The following is a 12,969-nucleotide window of genomic DNA, read 5'->3' as shown; positions in this document are numbered from 1 at the left end:
TTCATTTGGGAGCCTCAGTCAGTTATCCCATCTGTAAGTGGGAATCTAACTAACTCTTTCCACCTTACTATAAAACATTCCTACTGGTATCACTCACACCTTAGATACATTAGATATTTCTCCTTCCATTCAGGCTCAGCTGTCTAGATTAACATAAATTGCCTCTAGACCAGGGAAGACACAGATTAAGATATATCTGTTTTGGAAAGAACAATGGAGCTTTGAGCTGGTGACTGGACATCATACAGCTTTGTGCAACTAGCTACTTTGTCCAGGAATGTTAGAGAGTTGGGGGGTGCAATCTGCCCCTCCCTAGGGTTTTGTATAGCACTTACCACTGTAATATCTGCAGAAAGGAAAACATCTTGCTACAGTCATGTTGAAAGTTATGCAGGCTATGCACAAATAGGAGCAACTGAAATGCACAGCTGCTTGTTTTTCTGGCATTCTGGCCCTGTTATATTTCACACGCAGCCTGATACTCCTTTGACCTGGTTATGACAACAGGCTATCTCACTGCCCAGCAGAGTTTGCTTATCAACACCATTGCACTGCCTGATTGTGTTAATATCAGGCCTTCTGGGAAAATAAAAGCATAGAGCCCAATTTGCAACAACCTGGTTACAAGAAGAGAGCTGTGTGCCAGATTCGTCTGCTGATGGGACAACACTCTTAGCTCCCACAGTTACTAGTAGAGTAATAACTTTTTTGCATGTGAGCAACCAACCATGTTTAGAGTCAGCTGTGATGCTCACTGTTACAAACTCAGTTAAAAGCTGGTGTACAGAGAGGGACTCTATATCTATGGGAAGGAGGATCCAGGATCGCACCCCACAGTGAAAACTGGTTTGTCTGCTTTGTTTTCTTGCCCTGAGACCAGCAGTTCAGGGGTGAGATTGAGCTGCCACGCTTATCTGCATATCTCTGCCAGGCCACTCTGTGTTGTATAATTCATGCTATTGGTTAAAAAGCGTTTGGCCCTAGTTGTCTTCCAGATGACTGCAGTGTTACCCGCCCTAGCCTGCGTACACACGTCTGAAACAATAGCTCTGAGAGGCATGAATTGCCCCCTTTAGTAACAATTTGTTGTCAGCTCTGGAGTCTAATGGGGTGTGTGCTTTTCAGAAACCTGAGGTCTGTACATGCACGCGTGGGACTACTTTGTGGATGAAGTTATGGGTGCTGTGTGTGAAGACTGGCCATGTGTGCATGATTGGAGCTTACTGAGCAGTTTGTATGTACAAACCGATAGTTAGCATTTATATTCGTGGTAAACAGACCCCTGGTCTCAACAGCTTGATAACAAGGCCCTTCACAGGAACTTCATCTGTTTCACTGCTGCTGATCCTTACCGCAGACGCATCCAGGCACTCCAGTATTGTGGGCAGCGATTAAGTTATCAGCACTGTCTCCATCCATTCTGGCTCCAGAGCAGCATTGTTTAGCAGCACAGTGCATGGACGATTCCTTCCATACGAAAAGACCAGGCCTGCCCTGGTTTAGAGGATTCTGCTTGCTTTCCTGCAGTTCCCAGGCATGGAGCTGCCAGTTCCTTTGATAAACAATTTAGAAAGGTAGTTGCAACATTTTTTAAGGGGGGTGGAAACACTGGGCGACTAAGGGCATAATTAAGCCCCTTCTGTAACTAAGAAGGGATTCTCCTGACTTACTTTATTTGCTGTTTGCTAACAGTGCACTCGGCCCAGGACTGAGCAAAGAGCTGAGCTGGGCCGAGGGATTTCAGGGACTCGTAATCTGAATGTGTTTGTAGGGCTCCCCATAGCCTTTGGAATCGACCTAATATTCCTATCCTAGCAAGTGACTTTTCTTCTCTGTGCATCTTCCCAAAGACGACGGGACTGCCAGGTTTTTATAATGACCAGAATGACCCTCTCCAAAGAGTTAAGGAAGAGGGGTTTTAGAACCCTAAAATGCCTACTTGTTAGCAGATTGCAACTCTTTGACTCCACAGCATCCAAGGAGAGAGTCCAGTGTCCAAATTTCTTCAGCTACCCAAACCATTTCGGTGAGGTTTCAGTTTATTTTTATGCTCTGTCACTAAAAATAAAACACCACCTAGATCTTGAATCCAACCTTCATTTTAGTTGTTGTGCTTGTGACTAGTCTACGAACCTGACACTGGAGTGGGAGAGTTTTATAATCTTGGGACTCATTAAAGGACAGTGCATCAGCTTCAGTCCTTATTCTCATTTTGTAACTAGCCTATAAGGATGCTACAAGCCTTGGATGACCAAAACATTGAGCCACACACTTGATGGCCTGTGGAACTACTTGCTACATGATATCACAAAGAACAAGAAGTTCAATAGGATTCAAAAAAGGATTAGATATTTATATGGATTCTAACGGGAGTTAAAGTGGTTAATAGTAAAAAACAAAAACTAAAAACAAACAAAAAAAAAACTCCAACCCTCCTGCTTCGAGGCATGAGCCAAACACTAACTAAAGGGAATGAAGAAAAAACATTCCCTGGGGGGAGGTTATCCAATAATTGCCCTATTTACTGGGTTTTTGTGCCTTCCTCTGCAGCAGTTGACACTGGCACCTGTCAGACAGTATTGCCAATCCCATGCATTAAAAAAAATCATGAAGTCGGTCTCCCAAAATCATGAGATTGGCTTAAAAATTATGAGGTTTTAAAAATACTAAATTTTATCTTCTTTTCATTTGCCTTCTGGTTTCTGAGCCTTTAAATTGCACTTGGATCATATTTCCTGACTTTCCTGCACAACCAGAGGGGCTAAAATCTTACTTTAAAAAGAAGAAGAAGAAAGCTGAGCATCTCATGGAATCCGCTGCTTCCAGGAGCCGAGACTTTGTGAAAGATTCTAAATACTGTATTGTGAGACTCATGATAAAATTACAAGCCTGGGAGGCAGGGCCCTGAACTAGAGCTATTGGTCTGACCCTGCATGGCAATGTGTGTTCCTTCCTAGACAATAGTCTTGTCTTGAGTCGCTTCTCTAAAGGAGATCTTTTTTTGCTTTGCAAAGCTGCCTTACTCCAGACTGTGCCTTTCTGTGACATATATAATAAGTAGCAGGGTGCTCTGCCATCTCCACTATTGCATGAGGTTGCCACTTAGCTTTATACCACAATTCTCAGATACTTGTGCTTGCTGATTTTATTGTTTTTTCATTCGTGCATCTTAGGGATAATGGTAGCATGACAAATGGAAATGAGGATATATGGAGGTAGATATTACCATATCTGAGGTAGAAGCGAAACTCAAACAGCTTAATGGGACTAAATTGGGGGGCCTAGATAATCTTCATACAAGAATATTAAAGAAATTGGCATCCGAAATTGCAAGCCCATTAGCAAGAATTTTTAATGAATCTGTGAACTCAGGAGTTGTACCGTATGATTGGAGAATTGCTAACATAGTTCCTATTTTTAAGAAAGGGAAAAAAAGTGATCCGGGTAACTACAGGCCTGTTAGTTTGACATCTGTAGCATGCAAGGTCTTGGAAAAAAATTTGAAGGAGAAAGTAGTTAAGGACATTGAAGTCAATGGTAGATGGGACAAAATACAACATGGTTTTACAAAAGGTAGATCGTGCCAAAGCAACCTGATCTCCTTCTTTGAGAAAGTAACAGATTTTTTAGACAAAGGAAATGCAGTGGATCTAATTTACCTAGATTTCAGTAAGGCGTTGGATACCGTGCCACATGGGGAATTATTAGTTAAATTGGAAAAGATGGGAATCAATATGAACATTGAAAGGTGGATAAAGAATTGGTTAAAGGGGAGACTACAACGGGTCCTACTGAAAGGTGAACTGTCAGGCTGGAGGGAGGTTACCAGTGGAGTTCCTCAAGGATCAGTTTTGGGACCAGTTTTATTTAATCTTTTTATTACTGACCTCGACACAAAAAGTGGGAGCATGCTAATAAAGTTTGCGGATGATACAAAACTGGGAGGTATTGCCAATTTAGAGAAGGACCGGGATATCCTACAGGAGGATCTGGATGACCTTGTAAACTGGAGTAATAGTAATAGGATGAAATTTAATAGTAAGAAGTGTAAGGTTATGCATTTAGGGATTAATAACAAGAATTTTAGTTATAAGCTGGGGACGCATCAATTAGAAGTAACGGAGGAGGAGAAGGACCTTGGAGTATTGGTTGATCATAGGATGACTACGAGCAGCCAATGTGATATGGCTGTGAAAAAAGCTAATGCGGTCTTGGGATGCATCAGGAGAGGTATTTCCAGTAGGGATGAGGAGGTTTTAGTACCATTATACAAGGCACTGGTGAGACCTCACCTGGAATACTGTGTGCAGTTCTGGTCTCCCATGTTTAAGAAGGATGAATTCAAACTGGAACAGGTACAGAGAAGGGCTACTAGGATGATCCGAGGAATGGAAAACTTATCTTATGAAGGGAGACTCAAGGAGCTTGGCTTGTTTAGCCTAACTAAAAGAAGGTTGAGGGGAGATATGATTGCTCTCCATAAATATATCAGAGGGATAAATACCGGAGAGGGAGAGGAATTATTTATGCTCAGTACCAATGTGGACACAAGAACAAATGGATATAAACTGGCCACCGGGAAGTTTAGACTTGAAATTAGACGAAGGTTTCTAACCATCAGAGGAGTGAAGTTTTGGAATAGCCTTCCAAGGGAAGCAGTGGGGGCAAAAGATCTACCTGGCTTTGAGATTAAACTCGATAAGTTTATGGAGGAGATGGTATGATGGGATAACATGATTTTGGTAATTAATTGATCTTTAATATTCATGGTAAATAGGCCCGATGGGATGGGATATTAGATGGGGTGGGATCTGAGTTACCCAGGAAAGAATTTTCTGTCGTATCTGGCTGGTGAATCTTGCCCATATGCTCAGGGTTTAGCTGATGGCCATATTTGGGGTTGGGAAGGAATTTTCCTCCAGGGCAGATTGGAAGAGGCCCTGGAGGTTTTTTGCCTTCCTCTGTAGCATGAGGCACGGGTCACTTGCTGGAGGATTCTCTGCTCCTCGAAGTCTTTAAACCACGATTTGAGGACTTCAGTACCTCAGGCATAGGTGAGGTTTTTCGCATGAGTGGGTGGGTGAGATTCTGTGGCCTGCGTTGTGCAGGAGGTCAGACTAGATGATCATAATGGTCCCTTCTGACCTTAGTATCTATGAATCAAGAGAGGCCGGTTTTCCAAGTCAATTAACCAACAATCTTTAAAGGAAAGGAAGAGATTAAAGGAGATGGCACTACTGCCAGAGCACTGAGAGTGAGGGGGATTGACTTGTGCAGCAGTGAACTACCTCGCATGGGGTCTGATGCTCCACTCACTGAAATCAAGGGTAACACTCCCGACTGACTGCAGTGAGTGCAGGATTTAACCCCTGGAGCACAAGTCCCATTGAGTCCTGCTTGGCTGAGAGAATGGTGGTTGGCATGGGAGGTAGTGAGGTTGTTGCTATAAAATAGGAGGGATTATTAAGGCTCCAGCTAAGATGAGAACAACCCTTCCAAGTTAGTATGGCCGTTTTGGACAGCAAAAAAGTACATGGGAACCACTAACTTAATAAACAGCCCACCTTCTTTCCCATGAGTCTGAGCGAGGTTTCTGCTTTATTCCAAATTTTATAAAGGAAAAGGCCTTGCTCCCAACCTCAGACATCATCTACTTTCGTTTCAGGCTGGAGGGAGCTTGTAGGGTTAAACTGTAAATGCCTGAAAGTAGGGTTGATAATGAAAATTCTGTTGTAAGTTTAACTGTAGCAACAGGAATGGAATGGAATTTGGATCTGCAGAGTTGCCCTATCAAGGGAAGCACTAGGGGAGCACTATACTTCAGCACTTTCCAGCCTGCTGGGAAATCTGCAGCACGTTAGTTTTTATATTTGCAACCGAGAGGCAACTCGTCCTGACTTAAAATTGCACTCACAGCTTCTTTTCTGCATCTTATGCAAAGAAGAGCCTGCAGGCTTGATGGTGCCTATTCTGCTGGAGAGGTAACAGCCTCTTGGAGTTCTGGAGGAACTCGTGGCTATATCATTTAAATGACACCACAGGCTTCTATTAATTAAATTAATCTCATCAGCTGTAAGTAAAGTAATCTCTTCTACGCTTCAGGCTGCCAGTTTCGCAGAAGCAGGGCCAGCAGAAGTCGCACACCTTGTCAGTCTGGGATGTTTTTGGTAAAATCCAAGTTGTTGTTTTTTTTAAATAAAACCTTTCTATTCCATGCCCCCATAGAGAGCTCCCTCCCACTACTACCCTTAGGAAGCAGGGTCATGTAGTTAAGTTGGTTAAGCCCCACAACTGGGTTTGATTCCTGGCTCTGCAGGAGGAAACCTTATTAGACTTTGTCAGGTGCTTTGGTAAAGGAAAGGATACTAACCTCTGTTCCTGTGCACAAATATTTTTGATGATTTACCTATAACCACCTTTCTTCCATTTAGCAGTGTAAAGCCCTTTACTCACTGGCATATAAACGACATAGAAATCACTTCCAGTGCTAAAATGTAGTCACCTCTGGGGTGGAATGCAGCAGCTGCTGAACGGTGTACAATTACAGTATCCAACAGTTTAGGTCAGGAAGAATATTGTATCCATTGGAAACTTTAGGTGGGCAGAATGTAATGATCCATCCTTGAATGTTGCTGGGAATGAGGGACCCCACTCCTGATAAATGTGCCATGGAACCTTCAACAGCCTATTAATTTTGTAAGAAATCAAATGACTTGCCATAATTATTTCATATCCTGAGAAGTGGACCCTAGAGTAATGCTCCCTTCTCTTTAAACTATAGGTTCTGTCTGGGAATTATATTGCTGTCAGGAGGACAGATTATCCTTAGAAAGGAAAAGAGGAATTCTGTTGAATTTCTGCGTGGGCGGGGGGTTTTTGTGTGTGTGTGCTTAGCCTTTATTACAGGACCATTGCGAGACAAAAGCTGGGTCATTCAAGAAGCGTTAACTTATTCAGCTGAACTAGCACTGCTGCAGGATTTAATTTAATATTAGCTTAGTGACTTTGCTGCTGCTGCTTGGCCAGGCTTTATTGAAAACCAGCAAAATCCTGCGTGATCTCACGCACCCCTTTAAATCACACCCGTTTGATTTTAGCAAATGTTGACTGAGTGAGTGGATAGGCGATAAAATGTGCAGCTCTCTAGTACCCATAAAAGATGCAGCTTGTTCCTATGGCTCACCCAGTGCGAGTGGGGATAGTCTTAATTTTATTATGAATGTTAACTTTTATATTGTGGTAGCACATGGAGGCCAAGAAGGTCAAAAACCAGTTGAGTTAAGCGCTGTACAAACACAAAGTATGTTGCAAGTCGCCGCCCCAAACTGCAACGATGTATGCTTTACAACAAGGGTGAGATTTCAGGAGGGTAAACTGGTGGCTTTGTGGGTCTTGTCTGGGAGCTCCTTCGTGAGTATGGGAGAACTGTGTATCCACTGTGCTATGCTGGGCACTCCCCAGGCTAGCGTAAATAGGTTAGGCTCTCTCATTTGATGTGCAGTTGTGGGATGGACAATAAAAATAACGAGGGAGCGCCGTTCTGCCCTTTTCACTTGGACTTTGTTTTAAAGATATTTATCATCTGCCTCGCTGACCTTTCTCGGTGGAAGGGCTAAACTTTTTTCCTTAGCAGGATGTATGTGATTCATCCAGTATCAATGGACCAGTGCATTAGCTGAAAGTTTAATGCGTTGATCCCTGCTGAAAGGATTAAGCACATTGGCATTTCATCATCATCTTACCACACCATCCGGTGCATAAGGCCATTTGGCCGGTGCCAAATGTCTCCAGTCATTCCTGTCCTGAGCTCATTTGTCCAAGTCTTTTATGTTCAGATGTAGTAAATGCCACTCCATTCATTAGTGTGCTGCAGAATGCCTCTAGGACGGCCTCTCCATCTCTTGTCTGGGGTTGCCAAAGAAATGCTTCTTTAGGTAGCTTATTATCGGCTATTCTTAACAGATATCCCAAATATGTCCATCTTTTCTTCCGCACTACTTGTATCATTGTAGGTAGCTATGCCCATTCTAGTACCACTTAATTACTTATTGTCTCAGTCCATTTTACTTTGAATATTCTATGCAGACACTTGCATTGATTGCTGTTCAGTTTGCACTGGAATGTTCCAGGACTCTGCTCCATATCGAAGGATACTTAGGACATGGCTGCTTAAGATTTTGAGTTTCGTGTTATTGCTAATTATGTTGACTTCCATGTTGTATGGAGTTTTTGAAATACAGCACTTGCTTTTCCTACTCTGGACTTTACATCCGATGTGCAGTCATCAGTTTTGTGAGTGTTGCTTCTCAGGGAAGATTAATGTTTTTCAAGGCTTCACCTTCCAAATAGATGAATTGATAGGTAAATTAATTTTCCTACTCTTTGATTTATTGATAAGACCTATTGGGTTGGTAGAATTTGTGAGACCACCTGTCTCACTGCATATCTTCAACTGATTTATTTGTAAGTTCGATATCGTTGACAAAGTCTGACACCAAGCTCACTATCCATGCAATGCCCATTTCCATACTGACAGTCTGTTGCATAACAGAGTCCAAGATGGCATTTATGTGACCATAATTAACATCCATGTTAAGACCCCATAGGGGTGAACGGCAGGAGTAGGGGGAAATAGCCACTTCACAGTGCTACTCTTTCACTCTGCTTGGCTGCATAGTCAGTACCCAAACAGAGAACCAGTTTACTTTGTGCAACAAACCTGTCTTTGCCGTCAGAAGGGCTGGGAACCTTTATAATAAATACCAAGATTCTGAATTCTGTCCGCAGTCATTGGATGAACCTGAATTCTCAAAATACCTGGAATTTCTGCACTCCTTGGAGTTCTCTTACCCCAGATCAGAATCCAAGTTCATGGTCAGCCTAATAATGCCTTTTAAATGACAAAAAAACTAGATAGGAGTGAAGTAAGAATCAGGGACTCCTCATAGCAATCAACCTCATTTTAAAGCACTTTTCTCCTGCTTCCTTGTGAAGTATGTATTAATCCCGTGGCTATGCAGTTCTGCTTTCAGGCAGGCTCATTAACAAGATAATTATATTAGCTATTTTAAAAAGGACTTTACATCATTATGTTGACCCTGATGTGTGGAGGCTTCTCTTTGGAACTTCAAGGTACACCCCCTCCAGGTACTAATCCAGTCTGCACTGCTTCTCAACAAGTTACCCGCCCGGAATACTGCTTAGACTGAAGATAAGGTTAGATGCAATAAACTAAGGTCATGTCTACACTAGCGAGTTTACAGCAGCACAGCTGTGCCAGTGTGAGATTGCACGTGTAGCCACTCTGTTGACGGGAAAGCTCTCCCGCTGACATAATTAAACCACCTCCAACAAGCAGCGGAGCTATGTCGGCGGAAGAATGTGTCCCTCCGACATAGCGCTGTCCACACCAGCACTTCTGTTGGTGTGACTTATATCGCTCAGAGGGATGGGGTTTTTTCCACACCCCTGAGTGACATAAGTAAGTTATAGACATAAGCTACTGTAGACATAGCCTAAGAATCTGTGAATCTAGGAAATGGATTTAAGCAAGTTTAAGTTTCTAAGGAAAAAAGTGTTACTGTCTAAGGGCCAAAGTATTTATAAAGTAGTTCCTGGGGCAAATTCCATTCTGGGATACTGCGTACACGGGAGTTAGCATGAGCGCTGCACGTGTGTCTGAAGGCAGACCTGGCTCAATACATTTAGACTGTATCTACACCAGCACTTCTATCGGTATAACTTATGTTGCTTAGGGGTGTGAAAAAAACACCTCTCGGAGCAACGTAAGTTACACCGACGGAAGCGCTGGGGTGGACGGCGCTATGTCAGTGGGAGACGCTCTCCCGCCGATATAGCTCCTCTGCTTTGGGGGTGGTTTAATTATATCCACGGGAGCACGCTCTCCCATCCTCATAGAGCGGCTACATGTGCAATCTCACAGTGGCACAGCTGTACCACTGTAAACTCACTTGTGTAGACATAGCCATAGATGTTAAGACTAGAAAGAACTCTTATGGTCATCTAGTCCAATCTCCTGCATAATACAGGCCATGGAACTTCACCCGTTGATTCCTGCATCTAGTCCAGCAGTTTATGGTTGAGCTTATCTTTTAGATCAGGGTGGACAAACTTTTTGGCCCAAGGGCCACATCGGGGTTGCAAAACTGTATGGAGGGCCGGGTAGGGAAGGCTGTACCTCCCCAAACAGCGTGGCTCCGCCCCCTGTCTGCCCCCTCCCCCTAACACCCCCCAGCCAACCCCCTTGTCCCCTGACCGCCTCCTCCTGGGACCCCCGCCCCTAACCGCCCTCCCTGAGACCCCACCCCCTGTCCAACCCCCCCACTCCCTGTCCCCTGACTGCCCCGACCCCTATCCACATCCCCACCCCCTGACAGGCCCCCCCTGGAACTCCCACACCTTTCCAACCCCCCTGTTCTCCATTCCCCGACCGCCCCCCCAGAACCTTCACCTCATCCAACCGCCCCGATAGGCCCCCCGGGATTCCCACACCTATCCAACCGCCCCCTGCTCCCTGACTGCCCCCCTGGGACCTCCCGGCCCCCTTACCATGCTGCTCAGAGCAGCATGTCTGGCAGCCACGCCACCCAGCCAGAGCCACTGCTGTGCTGCCCTGCAGGAGTGCGCTGCCCAGCACCCAGAGTGCTGCCTGCGGGGGAGGGAGGACAACGGGGGAGGGGCCGGGGGCTAACCTCCCTGGCGGGGAGCTCAAGGGCCAGGCTGGACAGTCCCGCGGGCTGGATGTGGCCTGTGGACCATAGTTTGCCCACCTCTGTTTTAGATGGACGTTCAGCCTTGAATTCTCCATCACTTTATCTTTTAAATTAACCCTTCCCTTGGTAATCTGTTCCAGGAGTTAATTGTCTTCACTGGTAAAAAATTAGCTTTTTATTTCCAGATGAACCTTTGTTGAATTCAATTTCCAGCCATTGCATCATATTCTGCCTTTGACCACTAGATTAAATAGTTCTCCATTATCAGATATCTTCTCATACCCAGGTATAGGTACTTACAGACCAAGATCAAGTCATCTTTTAACCTTCTCTTCAGTAAACTAAATAAACTGAGCTTTTTTAGTCTCTCATTGTATGACATGTTTTTCAGACCACAAATTATTCAGATGGAGGCTGGATCTTTTATTGAAATCAGTGGGAACTGCAAGGGCATCTCTGAGTGATTGATATGGCCCGAGTTGTTTAGTTCATAAAGTAAAATGTGAACACTGTGTTTACTACCCCTTCACACCCATTTCTCCCTTCTCCACTGCCCAGTCTCTTTCCATGCCTCCTGGGCAATGTAACTAGACTCATGGGTTTCATTTTCCTTTCTCTTTGCCATGGGTCATAAACTTTCGCGATGACTAAGTTTTCACACACACACACACGTTCTACATGTAACAGAGCTTCTTTCAGTCCTGTTAAAAAGTGTCCCCACACTACAGATAGTTTTCAGAGTAACAGCCGTGTTAGTCTGTATTCGCAAAAAGAAAAGGAGGACTTGTGGCACCTTAGAGACTAACCAATTTATTAGAGCATAAGCTTTCGTGAGCTACAGCTCACTTCCTCAGATGCATATCGTGGAAACTGCAGCAGGCTTTATATACACACAGAGAATATGAAACAATACCTATTCCCACCCCACTGTCCTGCTGGTAATAGCTTATCTAAAGTGATTTCCAGCACAAATCCAGGTTTAGTGAGTGTCTTATATTTGCGTGTAGTAATAAATAGCTTACTACATGTATTCCCTTTGTTGCAAGGCATCTAGCAATCTTGTGCTCTAATTAAAATCTGTTGTTTCAAGAAGCTCTATTTCTTCGAAGAATTAGAATTGCATTCTTCTTGCAGAGGCAGTGCTGAGGCTGCAATTCCTGTATTTTATTGTTTCTGTAAGTGGGAGTGATTATGTTTATAAGGATGTTCTTTTCCTAAAGACTCTGGGCTTAAAGTTTGATGGATAGCATACACTATGAAATTAATGGGTGGATATTCCATTATAAATCATCATGTTTATTGTCCTTAAAGCATTACATAAACATTGTTTAATCCTCACAATTCTGCGAGGAAAGTAAGTACTTGCCCTATCACAGAAATTGTGTACATTAAAAATCCCTAACTATCTAAATACTTACGTGACCCTAGAATGAGTGACTTGCTGAAAGGTCACACAGGCAAAGCTGTGGCAAAGCTGGGAATTGCACCAGATTTCTTGGGTCCCATCAAGTGCCTTAACCACAACACCATCCATCCTTTTGTTTAATGTGGCATTGTTATCCTGGTTCAAATGCGAGACGCTCTTGAATATCTAGGAAGAGAACGGTCTCTCCCAAAGTCCTATGGCACAGCCTCCGGAGCGCGTTCACAATGTCTCAACAATGTATATAATACAGCACTACTGGTGAGTATTGTGGCAAAGATTGTTAAACAGTTCAGCTGTTGGTTATAACAACATAACCACCTTCTTCTGCCTTAGATGGTCCACTAGTGTCTCCTTTTTTATGATACAGTCATGACTTGATTGTTTTATACAGCGCTTTCCCATCTGAAAGTACATTGCAGGCCTTATGCCTTTGTTGTGGGATGTGATAAATTGATGAAATCTTGTCAGTAAAGAGTGAGCGAGAAAGAGAGAGAATCTAGTAGACAGTGCTGTCTTTTGTAGCTTTTCTTGCTGTACTTGAATAAATATGGAGATAAGTCTTTAAGTTGGATCCTTGGAGAATGATAACCTTGAACTCATGCTAAGGAGATGCAATGGCACTTTATCAGCACTGGTCCCTCCACACAAAGGGCCTGTCTACAGTAGGCAAGCCTGTCATTGTATGGGGCATTGGTAGTATGAAAGAGCCAAGCTTTTTATCCTCGCAACGCGCCAAGATTTGCACCTTGTAGGGAGGATGTGCCCATCCTTTTCCCGTTACTGGATTAATATATTTTTAACCAAATGGGG

The 12,969-nt window shown here is 43.7% G+C and overlaps 1 protein-coding gene across 19 annotated transcripts in view; it reads left to right on the top strand.

Annotated features, from left to right (window-relative positions):
• NCOA1 (nuclear receptor coactivator 1) overlaps positions 1 to 12,969 on the top strand; it is a 359,657-nt gene that overhangs the window by 294,425 nt on the left and 52,263 nt on the right. The window lies entirely within an intron of this gene.

This window comes from Lepidochelys kempii, chromosome 3 (assembly GCF_965140265.1).
Source record: "Lepidochelys kempii isolate rLepKem1 chromosome 3, rLepKem1.hap2, whole genome shotgun sequence".
NCBI lineage: Eukaryota > Metazoa > Chordata > Testudines > Cheloniidae > Lepidochelys > Lepidochelys kempii.
Note: the sequence above shows the minus strand (reverse complement) of the source record. Positions and strands in the feature narration are given on the sequence as shown.